The sequence below is a fragment of the Podarcis filfolensis genome, assembly GCF_964270895.1.
Source record: "Podarcis filfolensis genome assembly, chromosome: 6".
In the NCBI taxonomy this organism is placed as follows: Eukaryota; Metazoa; Chordata; class Lepidosauria; order Squamata; family Lacertidae; genus Podarcis; species Podarcis filfolensis.
In genome coordinates, this window is record NC_139609.1 from 72,192,152 (window position 1) to 72,213,896 (window position 21,745).

At 43.8% G+C, this 21,745-nt stretch overlaps 1 protein-coding gene across 3 annotated transcripts in view; it reads right to left on the reverse strand.

Moving 5' to 3' along the window:
* DLGAP4 (DLG associated protein 4) overlaps positions 1-21,745 on the reverse strand; it is a 334,263-nt gene that overhangs the window by 128,291 nt on the left and 184,227 nt on the right. Inside the window, exon 3 of one of the 3 annotated variants that reach the window (XM_083618458.1) lies at positions 4,040-4,130. The exons of the other annotated variants lie outside the window; for them this stretch is intronic. The gene's annotated coding sequence lies outside the window, so the exon portion shown is untranslated. The remainder of the gene's footprint in view (positions 1-4,039; positions 4,131-21,745) is intronic. 3 annotated transcript variants of the gene reach the window in all.

The following is a 21,745-nucleotide window of genomic DNA, read 5'->3' on the forward strand; positions in this document are numbered from 1 at the left end:
ACATATTTACTGTAGGACATGCAGATATGACCTTAAACTGGAGACAAGATTGCTGTTTAAAGTGTGAAGCAGCTTTCGGCTAGGTCATATCCCGGTCATCTGTAGTAACTGATGCATAACAAATGCTTTTGAATTCAATTTCTCCACAAAGTTTTCTCAGGTGAAGTGGGGAAGGAGGAGGAAAGAGCCTCCCAATTCTTTAATTTGTTTCTGTATATCTGTTTGTGATGCTTATCACCTGCCAGATGCCATCAAGCCCTTTTGTGTATGTGCAGCTGGCTGCTGGGTTGGGGGGGGGGTAAGTGGTTGAAATGTGACAGAGGCTTTTTGACTTCAGGTGTTGAGTAAGCTGCAGAAGCAGATGAACCCTTCCGAAAGAGAGAAGAACCTATTTTAATGCAAATGTCTCCGGGAATAAAACGAAATCCTGTGGGAACAAAAAAAAACCTTCGGAATCTGCAGAAGCTGCACAATCTATTTGATTGTCCCTAAATAGATATATTCTCTCCCTCCTCTCCCACCCCGCCGCTGCCAAAGTTATCCAAGAGATGTCATCTGTTCAGTAAAGAGAACGCTCACATGCAAAGTAGGTCAAATCAGAACACATACACACAATGTGAAAAACAGGGAAACACTAAGCCCAAAGATGGCAGGGTGGGGAGCTCACAAAGAACCGCATGAAATATTAACATTTCACTTACAAATCTGCATAGGCGCTCATAAACAATGGAAATGGCTGAGGGAACAGGTAAATATTCGAGTGGAATGAGGTGCTTTTGTCTGGTGTGATGGGCATAAATCGACATTTTTCATAATATTAAGGCTAGCCTGTTTAAATGGGTAGTAACCAGGGTTTTTTTTAAAAGCCAGAACTCGCTGGAACTCAATTCTGGCACCTCTGAGGTGGGTGCCATTGCCATTCTAAGAGAATGAGGGAGGTGTTCACGGTGAGTTCTGGCACCTCTTTTTCTAGAAAAACAGCAGTGGTAGTAACTGAACAGAATCAGTCCCACTTCTAGCACATTCAGTAATTATAGGACCCAGGGAAGGTTTACAGCTTTTGGGCTTTACAGTGAGAAGGGAGGCGGAGCCTATGCATACAATTGTTATCGTAGAGAAGGAGAAAGGGCTCCTGACAAAAGCAATGCATGCTGTGGTTAGTCTCAAGTAGGCAAGGGCCACATTCACACACTGAAAGCAGTACCATACCACTTTAAATAGTCACAGCTTCCCTCCAAAGAATCCTGGGAGCTGTAGTTTGTTAAGAGTGCCAGGAGTTGTTAGTAGTTTTGCTCCAAGAGCTCTAATTCCCAGAGCGGTTTAACTATCAATTGCCCTTCAAAGAAATCTCTGGGAATTGTCACTCTGTGAGGGGAATGGGCATCTCCTAACAACGCTCTCAAATTACAGCTCCCAGCATTCTTTAGGGGAAGCCATGACTGTTTAAAGCAGTATCACAGCACCACTTTAAATGTACATTGTGGATGTGGCCAAAGCCTTTCTTTAACAGAGGCCTTCCATTGGATCAGGCGAGAGGGCTCAAGTCTCTCAGCATTTTCTTCATAGCCAGACACAAGAGCAGTACAGAACAGATTGTAAGATTAAGAACACTTGGTGTCTGTGCTTGTCTCAGTGGCATTGTTCTGAAGGACAGTTCTTACACCAGCAAACTGTTCAGGACAGCTGGTGTGATTTTCTTCCTTTGCACTGTCAGGATGTCCTTGGCAATGTCACGTGACGATTTTGTAGCAATTTGGCTTTCTCATTGGGATTGGCTCTACCGTCATTGTCATGTGATGTGCCTTCTGGTTTTCTGATGGGCTGAGCACACCTGCTACAATGCAGCAGGGTGCTTTATCCAACTCCCCCCCCCCATTTTCTACAATGAAATTTTTAATCTAAAGCAGAGGTGGAGAAGTGGTGGCGCTCCAGATGTTGCTGGTCTTCAGCTCCCATTATCTCTGATCATTAGCCATGCTAGCTGGGGATGAGGGAGTTGCAGTCCAGCAAGCTCCCAAGCGTCGCACCCCAATCTAAAATAACAAAAGTACTGAGTCATGCTTTCCTTCAGGTCAGCTGCTCGAATTCAGTGCTGTCTGAAGCGGTGACTTATCTGTTCTGCTCCTGTGGTGTCATATGGCATTAGGGAATAGACAGGTGGGTATAAAGGTAAAGGGACCCCTGACCGTTAGGTCCAGTCGTGACCGACTCTGGGGTTGCGGCGCTCATCTCGCTTTACTGGCCAAGGGAGCCGGTGTACAACTTCCAGGTCATGTGGCCAGCATGACTAAGCCACTTCTGGTGAACCAGAGCAGTGCACAGAAACGCTGTTTACCTTCCCGCCAAAGCGGTACCTATTTATCTACTTGCACTTTGACGTGCTTTTGAACTGCTAGGTTGGCAGGAGCAGGGACCGAGCAACGGGAGCTCACCCCGTCGCGAGGATTCGAACCGCCAACCTTCTGATTGGCAAGTCCTAGGCTCTGTGGTTTAACCCACAGCGCCACCCACGTCCCATTGGGTATATGTTGGCTCAAATAGCCAAGTGGGGAGGTTTGGCAGATCTAATTAGCTCCATGGGCTAGAATTCCCCATCTCTGCTCTATATTGTATGACAGCCCATAGGCACACTCTGGCTGAAAAAATGCACTGAACAAATCCATTCTCTCTCTCTCTCTCTCTCTCTCTCTCTCTCTCTCTCTCTCTCTCACACACACACACACACACACACACACACACACACACGAGGCTCGACCAGAATAAATAAGCCATCAATAAGAACAGTGGAAAACTATATCAGCTTAGCATAAAACAGGGCAGGAGGTTGCTTTTCCAAAGACCTGTGATAGATCTGCTTGCTACTGAGATTAACTCATCACAGTATCGTGAAAGCCCCTCTGAGGACAAAACCTGGAAAGCATTTTCTTCCCTCCCTAGCTAATCAAACTAAATCACTGTAAACAAAGCAAAAAATTGCCTCTGGACAGCTATGAAAGATTTCAGTCTACAATGCATTTAGGTATTAGGGGACCCTTCCTTTGTCCCAAACTAGGTCAGTCATAGACGAGATGTTGCTATAGTAATTTTCATACTATTTTATCATTCTCACTCCCCCCTCTTGCAATTTACATGGATTGTAGGCTACAGTGAAGGCTGTTATCCTGTCCTTTGAAGATCAGCTTTAGCCCAAATTTAACATGGTATCTTCTTCAGTTGTTCCTTGGCCTGCTTTCCTTTGTACCATGAGAACAGAGAACAAATGTGCACCATTAGCACAACACCCACTCCTCACCTTTGTCCTAATTTCACATGGAATATTTGTCCAGCTAGCCCAGCAGCTCACAAGAACTGCAGGGCCCCAGATAGAGATCTTAAGCATCACTTGGGTTTTTTTTGTTCACATATCTGGAAATGCCAGGTATTCAACAATGTGGAACTAGGGATAGGGGTAGAAATTTGGCAAAAGTTTGCATTTAAAGGCAAACCTACCAAGACTTTTCAAAAGAATGCGCAAATCGAGACACAGGCACCCTTCAAAATTTGCACCTAAATGTACAATACATCTCTCCAGCCAAGTTATGGGTGAACCCCCCCCCCCGCCCAGTAAATAGTAGGGTAAAATGTGTTTGTGTGTGTGTGTGTGTGTGTGTGTGTGTGTGTGTGTGTGTATATATATATATATATATATATATATATATATATATATATATATATATATAATTTGTAAGAGCAACATACAAAGATGTGTCATATTAGAGGAGATCACTTGCAAAAATTGCATACGAAAAGGTATACAGTAGAATAAATTTGTGCTAAAATGCTAATGAATTTTCATGAGGCTATTTTTTTCCATTACAAATTGCTGCAGGAATGAGAACTGGACTTTAGACTAAAAAAGAAAAAATAGAGAGAACCAACATTAACTGATCAACTCATCCCTACTTGGAACCTTCTGCATCCAAATTGTGTTCTCTACCACTGAGCTACACTCCTCGCTCACAACTGTGCAGTTGCAGAAAGAACAGCTGAAAATGCAGACCTGGGCCATGCTGTATCTCTCATGCCTCCCTGTAGCTCAGGGCTGAGTCATTTCTGTCCCTCTGAATTCCAGGCTTGGTCCTCATGAAGATCTAGAATTTCAAGATGAAAAAAGGGTTTAAATTATCTTATTCTCTTTTTAGCCTGATAATGGGGGGGGGGGGAGAGAGAGAGGGAGGAGAAAGTTTTATGTGTTGATGGAAAACTGTCATCCAACTGGAAAACCTGAGTTGAGTTACAGAGCTATCCAACAAGGTGTTCTCCAGATGTTGCAGACTAAAACTCCCACCAGCCCTCACAAATTTAGCCAACAGTTAGGGATGATAGGGTAGGGGCTGTAGTACACCAGATCTGGAGGGCACTTTGTTGACTTCTTTGTATCTTAGCAAATTTGCACAAGCCACAGAAGGGTTGAATCTCTCCCCCCCCCCTTTTCTTCTTCTTAGGGACACTGCAGAAAGTTTGTTGCAGGGCTTAATTATTGTGCAGAACTCCAAGTTGCAGGGCTTTGAATTTTTGCTTATATGCAAACTTATTTGCTGTCTAGTTCTATGCACATTATTCCTTAAGGGAAAACAATGTCCTGCTGACATCAGCTGTATTCTTTCTGCTAAGTCACTGCACTTCAGCTTACAAAGAACTTTCTGCCCATGTTCTCTTATCTGTTATCTGACCAACCTACATCTTGCCCTCAGGGGGAAAGAGAGAGAAGGTGGAACAACCTGGTGGATGCCCATCATGTAAGCTCCTCATCTTCCAGCTGAGATGTCCTCTCTCCCTCCCAAAGCTGCTGCCATTGAGCTGGTACTCCAGAGCCAACTTGCCCTGACAAGAGGAGGGATCTGGCTTTCCAGAAGTTCCCCTTCTTTGCAGTTTGTTTTTACTACTTTCTTATATTGGTTTAACAATTTTGTGTAAATCTCTTTGTGAGGTTTGCTTGAATAGTCGTATAGGTAATATATTAAATAAATATCATGCTTGTTGATTTTATTGGACATTGAGAGCAAAGAAGTATCCAGAAACAAAAGCTTTAATGCTAATACATTGGGGGAGAGACTGGCAACTCGTCAAGGCAATTGGTGGGGATTTGGAATTCTACTTCTTGACACCCCCATTTTGAGGATCCAAAGCAGAAGTCACCAGAGCATGGAATACAGTAGCCAAGTCATCTCTGTCTAAAAGGGCCACTGAGTCACTGAGGTTACCTGAGCCTCCAGTGACAATGTTGGATCCAGAAATATCCCCTAAGCTATGAACCTGTTTCTTCCAGGGCATAGCAAGCCTGCCCAGAGCAGGCCATCTCCCCACCTCTTAGATCCAAGAATTCAGAACACATAACACCTCTGTCTTATCAAGATTTGGCTTGAATGTATTGGCACACATCCATATGCTCAGATGCTGCAATAGGAGAGTCCAGTCTGCAGTGTCTTCCTTCCCCATTGACTCCCTTGGATTACATTAGGAATAAACAGAAAACAGCAAGTGCCTGAGAAGTTGTTCTATTGATTTTCATGTATAATGTTACTTCTTTTTCCAGCTTTTTTCTGCACTTTGCTCTGCTACTGGTTACAGTTTTCTCTTTGTTTTTGGCATCACTTTGGCTCCAGTTTATGATTTATTTACTGTTTTATTTTAGAAGATTTATATCCCACCTTTTGCTCTCCCCTCCCCCCCAACCCACACAGTCAAGTGGTCCTCTGTTCCCTTATCAATTTGTGAAGTCTAGTGCACATTTCCCCCAACAGTTCAGTAGTTTTTATGTAGTGAAATATACTTGGGCCTGGCTTCACCATTACTGAAAACCTATGTAGACATTTCCTCTGTGTAGCAAACTGTTATGTGTGGTTAGCCAAAAGGTGACTCACTGCAGATGCAACAGTAGTGCAAAGATAATGGTCTTTTGCTATAGGAATGGAAGAATATTAATCCTTGACATTGATCACTAGTGCTCCCAGTCACAGTCTGCAAAAGCATCACTTGCTCCTTCTAAAGTTCCCAGCTTTTTAGAACAGCACCCCAACATCCATTGCTAATCATGTCAGAATGTATCCTTGGCCAATGCTATCAGCATCCTTTAACATTACTCCTCAGATTTGTCACTGTTGCCATGAAGTATTCATGGGTACTTTCATTCATACTACCAGCATCCATCAGCCACAGTTCTGGCACTCATCAGTAATGCTGTTACTCACCATCTATTAGCAACACAACCATTGACCCTCACCAAGGCTACCAACATTGTTTATCAACAGCACTGGCATTCATCATTAACATTACCCACTTCCATTAGCAGAGCTATGGTCATCATCTATCACTGTTCTTTCCCCATCTTCCCTCAATACCAGTACTCACTAATACTGCAGCATCTTTTATCAGTGCCAGCAACGCATGTCACCAACATCCATCAATACTGCCATTAGCATCTATCTCTTGTGCCACCCATATCCATCACTGATACTGCTGGCATCCATCAATAAGGCCACCAGCATCAATTGCCAGCACAGTTAGAAGATGTTGCCAATGCCCTCCAGCATTCTGTCAGCAACAGCATCCCATGTGGATGCTGTTGGCAGAACTCAGCTACCTTCTAAAGAGGGAGAGCCTGAGGCTCCATCCTTCTACTCACCTTGGAGCTTTCTTAATTTAAAATGCCCCACTGAGACAGTGGAGGAACAAGCCTATTGTTTGTAATTCTGCTTTTGTCTATGCATGCTACAGCAGCTCAAATATAGCTGTGCTATAATTAACTTTAATTAATAATCATCAAGGCAGTGCATACGAGCAATTGTGTCTGGGTTACGCTGACTGCTAAATGGCATTGTTTCCCTTAACTCCACTCCTTGGGAAGTTAGATTTCTGCGTAGGCTCACCCAGTTGCATGGATTCAGCTGGCATGTGATGAAGACAACAATGGTAAGTATGATATTACAAGTGTCAGATTAGCCTTGGCTGGAAGAATTTGCACCAACGGAATGAAAAAGACTCCCTAGGTCTCATGAGTGCCATGTAAATGCCCAGTGAGTAACACTGATACCATCTAAGAGAGCTGACCCCTTCACACAGACGGTCAGGTTAGTGCAATGTCCTTTACAATAACAATGCCTGAAATGTACCAGGAAGACATTGTTAATGTACATTAATTTTCTTTCATTTATACCCCACCTTTCTTCTCTATAAGACCATAAGAAGAGCCTACTGAGTCTAGGATCCTGTTCCAACAGTGGCCAACCAGATGCCTATGAGAAGCCCGCAAGCAAGACCTGAGCACAACAGCACTTTTATTATGTCCTTTCCTGCAACTGTGGTTTCCAGCAACTATTAATTAACTCTATCACAGAACCCAATGCAGTATACATATGAGTCTCAGAGCCACCCATCAAGGCACTGACCACACCCAGGCCTCCATGGCCTCAGCAAGGTGGTGGCCTCCGTACTGGCCATTGTCCATAAACAACAGTATATTCATTTAATGACAAAATTTGTTGAGGAAAAGATACCTGTCATGTGACCAGCAATCATTACAGTGGTACCTCGGGTTACAGACGCTTCAGGTTACAGTCGCTTCAGGTTACAGACTCTGCTAACCCAGAGATAGTATCTCGGGTTAAGAACTTTGCTTCAGGATGAGAACAGAATTTGCATGGCGGTGGCAGCGGGAGGCCCCATTAGCTAAAGTGGGACCTCAGGTTAAGAACAGTTTCAGGCTAAGAATGGACCTCTAGAACGAATTAAGTTCTTAACCCGAGGTATTATTATTAGTTTGCTTCCAAATATTATTTAAATGGCTGTTTGAAACCTAACCCCCACCCTATTCCGAGAGAATCAAAGGAGTTTGGAGGACTGCCCAGACATTACATCCACTGTTGGCTTGAATGCACTTATACAGGGAGAACAGCAGCGAACCTGCTTCAGTCACAAGCTGAGCCACCTCCTGATGCACAGTGAGTATAACATCTGAAGAACTTATGCACTTGCAAAATGACCACAGACCATGTGCGCATAGCCTATGCATGCACAGTCTGTATGTGCACAGCACGTCCTGTTTCACCACTTGAGATGAGACAGGAAGTGCTGCCCCCGCCATACTGCTTAGCCTCATCTCATGGGTGGGCCGGGCCTGGTGTATAGAATCTTTCTGAATTTATGCCGAATGCATATGTGGAGGGGGTCTGGACCAAAAGGCATTCACACATACACCTATATGCATTCAGTCAGGATTGGACCTAACATCTTCCCAGTTCCTAGACATAAGAAGAGCCTGCTGGATCAGGCCAATGGCCCATCTAGCCCAGCATCCCAATCTCACAGTGTCCAACCAGATGCTCCTCACAGCAACTTGTTCTTGTGGGTATGTGCTACACATTGTGCCACACTTCCCATAATGGGGGGAAGAGACATGAATGTAAAGCCAAGTGAACCTGGGCAGTAGCAGCTGAAAGAAAGATTGAGGAGTTATAAAAGAACTCTGAATGTGTCAGCACCTTCAGCCACATGGTGAAACTAGGATTCACCTAGTTGCTGACCAAAAGCCCAAGACACCACGTACCCATACAGCCCATACACATCACTAGTCATTGCTATACTCCCTTCCTTCCTTTGACATGACTGACAACTGCCCACTCATATACCTTCATATGCAGGTAGAAGCAAAAGTCACCTCACTGTGACTGCGTGGCAACATTTAGCACAGCCCAAGGTAGGAAGGGAAGTACACTGCTCTCCTCTGAACAATCCAAGAGCCAAGGATGTGTGTGGCCTCTGAATAACCTAAACCTTTGCTTTGCTTGAAGATTCCCCTCCTTTTCTCTCTATTTCAGTCTCCTCCCTCCTTGGGACTTTGATATTGTGGAGGTCCCCTCCCTTCCCTTCAAGTCCTTCAGTTCCGCAGTAGCAACAGCTAAACTGTGAGCCCCTGAAGCACAGGATGCAGTAAGTATAGCCAGGAGGGTGTTTAAGTAGCTGGATCCTTCCCCTGGATAATATCCACTAACAGAAGTTTGATGGGGAGAATGTGTTTCTTGGCTTGATGAGTCCATTTAGTGTTCAGAAACTAATGACAGAAAATACTTCCATTAGAGCAAGGAATGCCCTCAACAACTGACAGAAAAACAAGGCAGATGTGTCAATTACAGAATGATTTGTTACCAAAGACTCTAGATGCTGATGTTTTGGATTAGCTGGGAAAAAATATATATTTTTGAAGCTTTATTAATTGTTAGCAGCCTTTAGACCCATTAATGAATGCAATAAAATGTGATTAATAGCATATGCTGTATAAATTAGGGAAGAAAACTTGGGGTCATCACAGAAAACCATTTCCTAAGTGGGAAGTTGGCATGGTGCATGTGTAACTACTTGCTAAGCCAGTAACTTGTGTCGCCCTGTTAAGTAGGGGTCGACTCCTAACATTTTGCGGCTTTTCTGGATGAGCGAGCAGACACAAGCTGCCAAACAGTTGCATGGGAAACTTTATCATCCCATGATAGATTCATTGTCTGTATCATACTGCAAAGTTGTGTGGTGATTTCCCAAGACATCAGGTGTGGCAAAATGCTTGTCTGTATGGGCTTGGTTTCTGCTAAGGTGGAGGTGTGACAAGATTCTCCTCACCATTTGACAGGGCACTATGGATAACAGACTTACCATGTAGCTGTGCACACTGGGATATGTTAACCACTTGGTAAATGATAATCTGTGTGAACTGTATTGGCTTCAGATAGTTCAGAATATGGCAGCCAGATCACTGGCTAAGGTAAAGGGACCCCTGACCATTAGGTCCAGTCGTAACCGACTCTGGGGTTGCGGCACTCATCTGGCTTTATTGGCCGAGGGAGCCGGCGTACAGCTTCCGGGTCATGTGGCCAGCATGACTAAGCCACTTCTGGTGAACCAGAGCAGCGCACGGAAACGCCGTTTACCTTCCCGCCATTTACCTATTTATCTACTTGCACTTTGACATGCTTTTGAACTGCTAGGTTGGCAGGAGCAGGGACCGAACAATGGGAGCTCACCCCATCACAGGGATTCGAACCGCTGACCTTATGATCGGCAAGTCCTAGGCTCTGTGGTTTAACCCACAGCGCCACCCGCGTCCCCCGATCACTGGCTAGAACAGGCCAAATTACGTTGAGGCACATATTGCTGGTAGCGAAGTATCTCTGCCAGCTTCCAGTTTATTTCTAGGCACGATACAAGCTGCTGGTCTTGACATTTAAAGCTCTGTTACACCTTGGTATCTGAACAGTGGCATTGGTGAAAGCAGTCCCTGCCAAGGGAGCAGGCCTCCCACAATACCTGGAGCCCCCCTGGCTAAGCACTCCAGTTATCCGCTTTGCCTGCAGAAGGAATCAGCAGAATGGAAAGGGATATTCAAAGTGGCTTCCAGGCAGAGAGCTCTGTGGGTGCCCCCACAAGGTGTGATCCTCCTGTCCAGACAACCTCACCTGCTTATCAGATTTTTTTCTGGTGAGCCCTCCCCCTCCATACAGCTCCTTGCCAAGGGTGCAAAGGACCCTAGGTATGCCTCTGTATCTGGATGACTTCTTGCTCCCATATGAGCCTACTGGCTCTTTAAGAGCTACAGCAGAGATCTTATTCTGGGTACTGCCCCTTTCAGATACAAGGTCTAGAGTGACTGGAGGCAGGGTATTTTTAGTGATGGCCTCCTGGCTGTAGAATACTGTTCTCACTTATACTAAGCTACTGCCTATTTTAATAGCTTTTAGATACCAGATGAAAGCATTCTTCTGAGATGGTAATTTTTGTGATTTCTCAGCTTTATAACTGCTTTTACTAGTGTTACATACACACAGCCTATATTGCTTCAATCCAGCATTAGGCAGAAGATAGATCAGGATCTACTCATAGATCTCTGAATGAGTCACAATTGTTAAACAATTGGAAGGATTTCTGACTTCCAATTGTTTCACAATTGCAACATCCACCCAAAATTGATTGCTGAAAGAAAGCAAGGAAAGCTTGGAAGAAAAGCAGGAATGGATGTTTGTGTAGCAGGACAGTAAGCTCAGTTCTGGTACTGAAAAATCAAATTCTTGAGCTGAGATACACTCAGATGCCTCATTTCACAATTATAAGTGTGCATTTGCTCCTAAGCCTAAGTTTTGCCCTAGGTATCTGGGTTCCAGGAGGGGAAAAACCAAAATAGATCCTGCAAGATTAAAGCCACTCTGCTATAATCTAATGTTTATTGTTAAATTGTGAATGTTTGCTCATTGCATTTGAAACTTTTGCAGAAAGGTGGGATATCAATGGTTTAAATAAAGAATACAATAAATTAATAAATCCACTCATTATTAGGGAGGGGGGAATGCCAGGAATGTTCAGATTATTCACACAAACATCAATGTATGGAATGAAAATAAATGATTGGTTTTTCTGACGAGCTTCCAAACTAGCCATATCTTTGCTGGCTTGTGTCCCCTCTTTAATATGACCCTAGTGAAGAAAGCTGATTCTTCCTCTACACTCTCTTAAGTGTCAAACATTTGGAAATTAAACAAGTAAGCTGGTGAAAGTATCATGAAACTTTAATGACCCAGAAGGCACATTTCAATTCAGGGAATCCAGAGGAAATAACACACAAACAACAACAACAGCCCTGGACTAAAGACTTCCAGTTGACAAACACTTTAATTGGTCACCATGGGCACGTTTGGATTTCTCAGCAAGTGCCATGGGTGCTACACATCTCCCCACTTCCCCTGATCAGTCGCCTCATCCTGCCCTGAGACAGAAAGGGAGAAAGCACACAGGCATACATTTTGCTTTTCTAAGAGCCCTGAGTAAAAGTCAGATCCAGGAGAATTAACCTGAGCTTTGGAAAACCCACAGAGTTGAAAAAGGAAATGGGAAAGAGTGCCACTCTTCCAACTTCCTCACTTAGTTCTATGTACCTTACAGGGTCAAAAAACATCCTTACTGCCTCATGACAAAGGGAGCAGTGTGTGTGCTCTGAGGTTTTGTGGGCACCAGGGGAAAACCTCAAAGATGCCATCGCACTCATGGGTGCAATGTGGGTGACCCCATCGTTAGAAAATCCTGGCCTTTCAAAAGGGTGCTCACAACTTCTTTTTGTCTCCGCTCCTCTTAGATGGCTCATTTGACTGTAGGACTGCAAACAAATCGACCTGCTCTTCTTCAATATTTCACAATTATAACCGCTCTAGCTGGCCATGGCAGGAAATAAATTAGAGAGAAAGCATCTGTATTACCTGACCAAGACATCCCAATATTAAACTGTGGCATGCCTGAGTAGCACCAGCTCAAGAGTGCTGTGATTTTTAGGATGAAGTACTGTGGGGGAAAAGCCAGTTAGCCTTATGGCATCTAAAAAGCTAACACCATGATTATAGTGTTAGCATTTGTGAGCCACTGTCCACTTCATCATGCACCTGATGAAGTGGATTGCATCATAATAATATCATGGCTTATGCCAGCGCTTCCCAAACCTTTTCGCCCAAGGATCACTTCAATATTTATGAGAGTCTTGGTGGACCACTTAATGCTATAGAAATTGTAAAGTGCTGTGCTAGATTCTGTATTATTCCAAATTGTATTTTTACAGGCATACTGCAGACTACCTGAATGAAGTTCATGGACCATTGGTGGTCCATGGACCAGTTTGGCTTATACCATAACAAGTGTCTCAGCTGCTGGGAATCAAAAGTGGGAGAGTGCTGTTGTGCTCAGGTTCTGTTTGTGAGCTTCTTATGGGCATACGCTTGGCCACCGTGAATTCAGGATGCTGGACTAAATGGGGCCTTCTTATGTTTTTAAATTTGCTAGTCTTTTAAGTTTCCACAAGACTCTTTGTTGTTTTTAAACAAAAGCACTGAGTCTGGCTAGAGCCACACAGTTGTACTATACAAAAAAATATAGCCAGCAACCTAACAGCTTGTGTGCTTACATACTATTCCCCACTCCCCAGTTGTAACACAGTTGCTTGGACACACATCATCCACAGAAATGAGGAATATTTATCCCAGCCTTCTGCAATCATGCTGGGGTTGATGGGAGTTGCAGTCCAAAATATCTGGAGAGCACCAGGTTGGAGAAGGCTGCTTTATATCCCATGGCATGGGTGCTATAAATAGCACAAGCCACAGGGATTTATGCACTAGTGGACTGGAGCAGGAGTCATGCAGGGCTCCTGACTGCCGCTGGCACAGCTGCTGCCTGCTCCTTGGTTCAGTAGGCAAGAAGAAAATCCACACAAAGGCACAGAAGGCTTCAGATGTGCTACACTGCACACTACAGCTGCACTACCTAATACTTTGGACTTGACCTGTGGCACGATTGTCAAAAAAGTTGGCTGACAAACGCTGTTATATAGAGACAAGTTTTTTTTCCATCTGACACATAGTCCTACCACCCAGAGGCGTGAAACTCTGCTGATTCTGCATTGGAAGATAAATGGTTGATTGGAATGATTTGATCTGATGACCTGCTGTAATGTAATGGCTAAGAAGCTGCACTGTAATTAATTAATTAATTAATTAAATTTGTAGACAGTCCTTCCTCTGAAGATCACAGGGCGGTTCAAAACATAAAAACAAAACAAAATGAGAACACAGAATATATAATAAAACAAAAACAAATCAATAATCCCCTTCCCACAAACGTATTTAAAGGGCCATAGAATGTTATGGCCTGGCTAAAGAGACACGTTTTTGCCTGGCAGCTAAAGCTATGTAATGAAGGCACCAGGTAAGCATTCTCCAAACAGGAGCCAGTGAAGAAAAGGTCTGTTCTCATGTTGTCACCTTCCGGACCTCTTGAGGAGGAGGCACATGAAGAAGGGCTTCAGATGAGACTGTAGGGTCTGAGTTGGTTCATATGGGGAGAGGCGGTCCTTGAAGTACAGCGGTCCTGAGCCATTTAAAGCTTTATGGGTAAAAACCAGCACCAATTGGCAGCAAGTGCAGTCAGGCTAGGATTAGTGCAATATCTCAAATGTCTTGCTCCAGTGAGCAACCTGGCAACTGAATGCTTGCACCAGCTGAAGTTTCCAAACCATCTTCAGAGGCAGCCTTACGTATAATGTGTTGCAATAATCTTACACAGAGGGTACCAGAGCACAGATAACAGAGGTTAGGCTATTCCAGTCCAGTTAATAGGGCAGTTGGGCCACAAGCCAAAGCTGATGGAAGGCACTCTGCACCACTGAGGCCACCTGAGCCTCAAGCGACAGCAAATGACCCAGAACTACCCCTAAGCTACATACCCACCAAGTATCCCCATCAAGAGCAGGCCCCCTCCCATTCATCTGGTCTAGGGAACTACCCACTAACAGAACCTCAGTTTGGATTGAGCTTCAGTTTGTTGGATCTCATCCATTGCCAAGGCAAGACAACAGTGCTGCACATCCAGCGCCACACCTGCAGATGTAATGGAAAAATAGAGCTGTGTGTCATCAGCATATTGCTGACAATGTACTCCATAACTCCAAAACCCCACTCAGTGGTTTCATGTAGATCAGGCTTCCTCAAACTCAGCCCTCCAGATGTTTGAGACTACAATTCCTATCATCCCTGACCACTGGTCCTGCTAGCTAGGGATCATGGGAGTTGTAGGCCAAAAACATCTAGAAGGTCAAGTTTGAGGAAGCCTGATGTAGATACTAAACAGAATAGGGGATAAAACTGAACCCTGAGGAACCCCACACTGAAGTCTTCATGGGGCTGAAGAGCACACCCAAAGCATCAACATCTGGAAATGACCATTCAAGTAGGACCAGAGCCACAGCAAAGCAGTACTTCCCACCTCTAACTCAGACAGCTGTTTCAGAGGGATACCATGGTTGAGGATATCAAAAGCCACTGAGAGGTGGAGGGTAATTAATCCATTCATGGCACAGGTCATCATACTGGGTGACCAAAGCAGTTTCTGTGATAAAACTGGGCCTAAACTCCAATTGAAATGGATCTAGTTTCCTCCAAGACCTTCTTCCCTCTTAAGAACCTTGCCCAAGAAGGGGTGATTGGCAACTGGCTGGTAGTTACTAAGATTTTCTGAATCCAGGGAGGGTTCCTTGCCTCGGCCATGAACACACCAGGTGGTCTTAGGCAAGCCCTTCATCTACAATACAGGAGTAAAACTTTACAGGGCTGTTCTAAGGGTTAGGTGATAATGTCTGTGAAATGCTCTGAAAGCACCATATAAATGTTTAAATACACCAGTCATGTTCATTTAAGTATAAATAACCACATAAATGTTTAAATTCTTAAATGCTGCTTAAACACTTGAGATTGCATCTGTCTAAATCATACTCATAGCAGACCCACTGAAATTAATGGACATAAGTTAGTCATGAGATGCAACCTTTAAATGCTAAGTGTTACCAGCATAATTGTATGGAGGCCTGGTGTCAGTTCATTGTTACCAGCTGAGAAGATCTGGGCAAAGTCTGGAGGCAAAGGGAGCAGACAAAGGTCCCTGCATCCCTCCTATAAAGATAATGTACAAGCCTAGGTTGTAGGATGCTTGGTCCTTGTGACTGTCAAGGAATTTGGGAGACAAATTCTAAGGTCAGGATTACTTAAAGCACCCACCACCACTTCCATCCCCTCACCACCCAACAGCCATGCACTCATGAATGGACTTATCTAGCCGTGCTGTTACAGGAGAAGAGCTGAAGGGACATGAGGCTTATGTTTGGAACCAAAATTGCCTAAAACTACGAATGGGTGTTCCCCACTGGCTGAAAATGTGCTTTGCTGCTGATTTTTTTATTTTAAAAGATTAGTTGATTGATCTACTGATTAAAGGCTGCTGACCTACTGGAACGCCACAAACACAAGCAGAATTCCAGAAAAACCGAACATGTGAAATATCTATCTATCTATCCATCCATCTATCTATCTAATGAAAGCAGGAATCAGAAGCCCTGTTCACATCGCCAGCTGGGTACACTGAAATGCATAGGATAGCTTTACCCAGCCTTGGGTCTCCAAATGCTGTTGGACCACAATCTCTATCATCCCTGACTCCGGCCATGCTGGGGATGATGTAGGCCAACAACATCTGGCTATTCAAAGTCGGAGAAGGCTAGCCTAAGGGATGGGGCAGTGGCAGTAAGTCCTGCATTGCCTTACATTTATTTATGAGCAACATGGTTAAGGTTTCTGTGCAGAAGAGGCAAGGAAAACACTGAAGCAGGGATGGTGCCTGCCACTTCAGTCTCACTGGAAATCAAACTGCTGATATAATCAGGCTGTTATACAAATCTATGGTGCGAACGCATTTGGAATACTTTGTACAGTTCGGCTCGCCTCACCTCAAATAGCATATTTTAGAACTGGAAAAAGTTTGGAAAAGGGCAACCAAAATGATCAAGGGGACTCTGTGAAGAAAGGATGCAGTGCTTGGGACATTTTAGTTTAGAGAAAAGGTGAATAGAAGTTTATAAAAGTTATGCATGGCATGGAAGAAGAGGATAGAGGGAAGGAAATCTCCCTCTCTCATAGCACTAGAACTTGTGGACACCCAATGAAGTTGAATGATGGAAGGCTCAGGACAGATAAAAGGAAGTACTTCATGCAGCACATAGTTAAACTATGGAGCATATTCCCACAGGAGGCAGTGATGGTAACCAAGCTAAAAGGGTAAAGGGACCGCTGACCATTAGGTCCAGTCATGGCCGACTCTCGCTTTATTGGCCGAGGGAGCTGGCGTACAGCTTCCGGGTCATGTGGCCAGCATGACTAAGCCACTTCTGGCGAACCAGAGCAGCGCATGGAAATGCCATTTACCTTCCTGCCAGAGTGGTACCTATTTATCTACTTGCACTTTGATGTGCTTTCGAACTGCTAGGTTGGCAGGAGCAGGGACTGAGCAACGGGAGCTCACCCTGTTGCGGGGATTCGAACCGCCGACCTTCTGATTGGCAAGTCCTAGGCTCTGTGGTTTAACCCACAGCGCCACCTGCGTCCCACGGTCACCAAGCTAGATGGCTTTAAAAGAGGCTTAGACAAATTAATGGAGGAGAGGGCTACAGAAGGCTGCTACCAAGATGGCAATGCTCTGCCTCCACAAATAGATTCAGTAATGCTTTTGAATACCAATTTCTGGAGACCACAGGAGGGGAGAATGCTACCGCACTCGAAAACTGTTTGCAGGTTTCCCATAGACACCTGGTCGCCCATTGTGAAAACAAGATGCTGGACGAGATGGGCCATTAGCCTGATCCAGCAGCTTCTTCTCATGTTTTCATGTTCACATGCTCCTTCACTTTTCTGTGTACCCTGTTGGTTGTGTGAACATGGCTTTAGTGGTGGTCAAACAGCAATTCTGCTGTAGAGAAGACAAGTAAGATCTAAAAAGGCTGCCTTCCATCCCAGCATCTCCTTGGAGGAATCACAACAGGGCAGGCTGCCGAAGTTGTCATTGCAGAAAGGTCGCCACTGATCCTGTCCTTGGCTCTCCCACAGGGAGTCATTAGAGCGATAAAGTGTAGCACCATTTACTAAACCTGCTATAAAACAAATATTGTCCCCTCTAGAATGACTTCACTATTGATCACGGAAGGAAAAAGAATAAAGCACAGATATAAGGCAGCACTTCTGTGCCCAAGCTGTGAAAAACTGGCATTTGCTTCCTCCAGTGTTCCTTGCCGATGAGTTGCATCACAAGGAGGTCACCAGGGACAGCTTTGGAGGTCTGTACTAACAAAACAATGCTGATAAAATCCAAGTTCAGGCCAATATTGAATTATAGGATTCTTCCTGGAACACTGAAGTACACAGATCAGTACAGCCAGACGCCTCTCTCTTTCTGCCTTACAGAGGGAGGAGAAACAGCCAAGACCTTCAGGGGTTCTGAAGCTATAATTGTTCTCTTCTCTGCTAGGACAGGATCATGATTCCCAATTAAGAGTGAATAGTGAAGACCCCTCTGTTTCTTGGCTACACCTTCCAGGAGGCATTCCAGAATCACAGCATCCAAAGACACGATTGGATTCATTTACAGAAAAATCATTCACAGGGTTCCACAGCTACAAACAAAAGCAAAACAAAAACATCTGTACTCCCAGGCCAGACAAAGAGAAGGCAACTGCAGGAACAGAGACATGATAGATTCTGGGGAGTCATGTTACTATCCTTCCTGACTTACGTGCAGCCATACTATGCCATATTAAGCCTACCAAAGATTAAAACTGTGCCATCTTGATTGGGACGTGTGTATGGCTAGCCTTTCGTAACTAAACTGTTTCTAGTAATCTGCCCATAGCCAGTATCAGCAAGGCAAAACAGCAAGGATAAGCAACTAGTTTTGTTAAAGGTTTGAGGTAAATTGAGGCCCCTCCTCCACTAAACCCCTTCTAATTTTCAACCCATAGCTGAAGAACATGGATCTCATAAGGCAAACTTGCTGGCCTGAAGATGAGCAGTTCTTTGCCTTTATGTGGCCTGGAGCACCCTGGTAGACATGGTAGTGCAGGAGGCTATGAACCAATGGCTTCAGGTCCTGACTACCACCTTAGGCATCAGGAGCTTGGTCCAGTTCCAGTTTACAGGGAAGGGCTTAAGCTCAGTGGCAAAGCACGTGCTTTATTAATTATTATTAGTATTAGCATTAGTATTTATATACCACTTTTAATCCGAGGATCACAAGGCGGTTTCCAGTATAAAAACACAAAAATACATAACATAATGACAAACAAAGCAATGTTCCCTTCCAGTTTAAAAGTCCATAGATTATTTAAATAGCCAAACAGCTAGGAAAAGAGGATTTATTTATTTTTGCCTGTGCAAAATGTGCCAGAGAAAGGTATGTTGTTAATATTTATAGCAATATTAATTTGGGGCACCATATTTTAAACAGAGAACTGATATATGGATTTTCTACCAGTGCCCACATACTCAACATTTCTGTATTCCCAAAAAACAGTTTATTATTATTATTATTATTAATAATAATAATAATAATAATAATAATAATAATACACATTGCAAGCAATAACATAGGCCTCTGAGCTACATTCATTCACACTGAACTTCCTCACCCTTCTCTTATAGCCCCAAGGAACAACAGTTCCCTAAGAATTAGGGCATCTTAGGAAACAATAATCAAAACCCAGCAATTCTCCTAAGAAGAGTTGCATGTTCTTGCTATCTCTTCTTGTCTTTTGCTGGGATGTTTTGTACGGTTAAAAGGAAAATTAGCTCAGGACTTCCGGGTTAGCGCGATCGGCTAATGGCGGATTCCCTCCGAGCTCCGGAGGGAATCGGCTTCGCAGGAGCTGGGTCTGGCCGCTGCGGCGACGCGGGGACCCTCAGAAATCACAGGCGCTGAAGCCTGTGAACCTGGTGACTCGGCGGGCACCATTTGCGCCCCCCGACCTGCGAAGGAGCCTTTTTAAAGGCTTCGGAACGGGGGACGGGGTGAGCGGCGCGGTGCTGAGAGTCGACTGCTCCTCCTGCGGAGTGAAGCCGCATGCCATGGTCGGAGAGCGCTGACTTCTTCTTGTGAACAATTGGACTCTAAAAGTAACAACCCGTGAGTAGTACGGAAATTGGACTTGTAAAGGAAATTTTTTTGTTGAATTTGGCACGATCGGGGAAGGTGCAAACAGGAAGTCCGCCTCCCCGTCTTGTAAATAATTTAAAGCAAGGACTAGTTAACTAAGGTCGAGAGAATTTCCTTTTCTTCATTGGGTAAAAGATATTAATTTCACGATTTGGCAGTATAAGCATAAATAACTTTATCGGAGGATAAGAGCTAATTTTGAGAGCTGAAGTGCCACCCCCCCGGACCCGGGAGTGATCCGTGAGAGAGCCTGTTGAGGAGATATAGAAGAATTTGACAGCTGTCAAAATTAGCTGAAGGAAAAAGAGAACTTTGTTTCTGCTGTCTCTGCGGGATATATTTGTTGCAATTTGGTTATATTTTGTTGAAAACAAGGAAGAACTGATACAAACTAGATTTTTGGATTTGAACTGGAAAGAATACTAAGTTACCAAAATCCCTCTAGAGGGGGATTTGGGACATTACAAGAATGGCTGGAGGAGGGAAAATTCAAGCTGGGTTGGACAGAGTTTTTGTTCTCTTGGGAAAGCTACAAGGCCAAATGGATGTTTTGGCTACAAATGTTGCAACTCTGAACTTAACAGTAAATAATATCATTGAATTTGATAAGGATTTGACTCAGGAAGCCCATGCAGCTGGACAAAAAGAGAAACTTGAGAGTTTTGAGAGTGTGGAGAAGGAGACATATGTTGTTTCTGAAGAAAAGGAAGGAGGAGCTGTAATTTTGCAGATGACAAAGGAGGGCCAGAGGCCTGACATGATGGTTACAAAGGAAAATAAGTACTGGATGATGAAAATCTGGTTTGAATTGGAGATTGAAGAATGGAGAGATCTCCTTATGTGGATTAAGACTGATGGACATCTGTTGGGGATCGAAACTGGGAAAGGGGGTGGTAGGGTTTGGGAATCCAAAGCGTGTATAATTATAATCTGTTTTTTTATTTTGTCTTGTTATTAGTAAGAAAATTGGGGAATTCGTGGAAGGGAATTTGGGTCGACTTTAGAAAAAGGTTTTAAGAATGAGCACTGATGTACAAATATGGATGTTTATAAGTTAAAATTGGTTTTTTCTTTAAAATGAACTAAATATAAAAAGGTTAAAAATTGGGGATAAGAACTTGTTGAACTAATAATTTGAGTTGGAATATAAGAAGGGGAGGTGTGGGGAAGTCAGGGAAATATGTCATTGAAAATACGGTTTGTAAACTTTATGTGTTTTTTAATTTTTTCTTTTTTTCTTTTTTCTTTTTTTGATTTTTTATTAAGATGGAAAATTTTAATAAACATTTATTAAAAAAAAAAGAAAAAGGAAAATTAGCTCAATAGTCTGTGAAGGAAGATATGGAACTTTCAGAAATCTGAGTGAAATACAGTGGTACCTCTGGTTGCGAACGGGATCTGTTCCGGAGCCCCATTCGCAACATGAGCAGAATGCAACCCGCATCTGCGGATCGCAATTTGCCGCTTCTGCGCATGCACGTGATGTCATTTTGAGCGTCTGCGCATGCGCGAGTGGTGAAACCCGGAAGTAAGCCTTTCCAGTACTTCCAGATCGCCGTGGGACACAACCTGAAAACACTCAACCTGAAGCAAACGCAACATGAGGTATGTCTGTGCAGCATAATCCCTTCACCTCAAATAAAAGAGATGTTTGCATTTGGGAATAAAGCCGATGCTTTGAAACATCTTTTTGGATGGAGATTCTTGTCCAGTTGTTGATCTTATGAAAGGATTAGCAGCTTCAGTCCTATCAAGCAGGACTACAATTGACCTCGAGGCAGATGGCCGTTCAAGGCTATCAATGTGAAGCTGGAATCAAAGATAGAACGTGAAGGATCTCTTACTCTGACACAACCCTGCCATTCTTGTCATGTTTGGAGGCACTCCCTCTAAGTTCCCCTGCTGCCTAAGGTGAGCTGAGTGGCAACTGGATAGAGGACCTCCTTAGGTTGTGGTGTCCTATTTATGGAATATTTTCCCAAAGTGGGTTCAGCAGGCACCAACTTGCATGTCTTTCTAGTGCCAGGTAAAAAAGCTTTTCATTTTCCCTGGCTTTTCATTTCTAACCATCAGTGACACTGTTCTAATTGCCACTTCTATCCTCTTTAATTACTGCTTTTATCTGTTTTCATAGTGTTGCTTGCTACTGTTTATTGTTCTA